The sequence below is a fragment of the Hylobates moloch genome, unplaced genomic scaffold, assembly GCF_009828535.3.
Source record: "Hylobates moloch isolate HMO894 unplaced genomic scaffold, HMol_V3 SCAFFOLD_5935, whole genome shotgun sequence".
NCBI classification, from domain to species: Eukaryota; Metazoa; Chordata; class Mammalia; order Primates; family Hylobatidae; genus Hylobates; species Hylobates moloch.
The window spans coordinates 1-1,504 of NW_026658210.1; the positions used below are offsets into that span (position 1 = coordinate 1).

General features: G+C 46.6%; 1 pseudogene; it reads right to left on the minus strand.

Moving 5' to 3' along the window:
* Window positions 1–6: 6 nt before the first annotated feature.
* Window positions 7–766, minus strand: LOC116465525 (eukaryotic initiation factor 4A-I-like; annotated as a pseudogene).
* Window positions 767–1,504: the final 738 nt, after the last annotated feature.

The window sequence follows — 1,504 nt, forward strand, 5'->3', positions numbered from 1 at the left end:
CTTCCACTCCTCTCGTTCCACGTTGATGTAGAATTGGCGGATACCCTCCAGGGTCAACTCTTCCTTCTTGACAAGAATCCGAATGGGGTCCCTCATGAATTTCTTGGTCACCTCAAGCACATCAGAAGGCATTGTAGCTGACAGCAAAATTACCTGGGTGTTGCTGTTGAGCTTTTGGAATATGTCATAGATCTGGTCCTTGAATCCACGGCTTAACATTTCATCAGCTTCATCCAGTACAAACATCTTGATGTATCTGAGAGACAGGAATCTCCGGTTAAGCATATCAAACACATGGCCAGGGGTACCCACGATGATGTGGGGAGCTTCCATCTGCAGTTTCTGCACCTCAGCACACACATTGGTGCCCCTGATACAGGCATGACAGGAGGCACCCATGTAGTCTCCTAGTGCCATGACCACCTTCTGTATCTGCTGAGCCAATTCTTGAGTGGGTGCTAGGACCAAGGCCTGGGTGGATTTAGATCTAATTCAATCTGCTGCAGAATCAATATGGCAAATGTGGCCATTTTCCCAGTCCCAGATTGGGCTTGAGCGATTACATCATAACCTTTGATACAAGGTAGAATGGCTCGCTGCTGGATGGCAGAGGGCTTCTCAAAACCATAGACATAGATGCCACGGAGAAGGGACTCCGAGAGGCTCATGTCATCAAAGCTGTCAACAATCTCATTCCAGTTACTCTCGATGACGCCTTCGGGCTCCATCTCATAGGGGCCATTGTCTCTGGATCAGGAATCCTGGCTTGCAGACATGATCCTCAGAAACTAGCCTTTTTATCGGTTTTCTATATTGTGGCTTTGATTCTGTTGAATTTCCATTAAAAAGGTGGGGACGTGTATTACAAAATTGTAAACTTTTCTAACTTAAAAATCACTTTCCTAAAGGCAAAGATCAAAGTCATTCAAGGTTCTTTATATCCCAATTGTAGTTTCTGCTTCTTCTTCCTTTACACAAACACTTTGTCTCATCCAAACTTATTTTCTGAACATTGTCTAAACATACCCTGTGGTTTCCTTGCTCCCTGCCTTGCATAAAATTGCAGTTTCCATCTTGGAAGCTCTCCTCTCCTACCCTGCACCCCTACTGGATCAAAAGAATGTCACCTGTCCTTTCCATTTATTTATTTATTTATTTATTTATTTTTGAGACGGAGTCTTGCTCTGTCACCCAGGCTGGGGCGCAATGGCGTGAACTCGGCTCACTGCAACCTCCGCCTCCCGGGTTCAAGCAATTCACCTGCTTCAGCCTCCCCAAGTAGCTGGGATTACAGGCCCCCACCACCATGCCCGGCTGGGGTTTCGCCCTTTTGGTCAGGCTGATCTCGAATTCCTGACCTCAGGTGATCTGCCCTCCTCGGCCTCCCAAAGTGTTGGGATTACAGGCGTGAGACACCGTGCCCAGTCCCTTTCCATTTCTGAAGTTAAACTCTCCCCATGAAGTCTTCTAATTCATAACAACTGAAACTGACCTCTCTATCCAT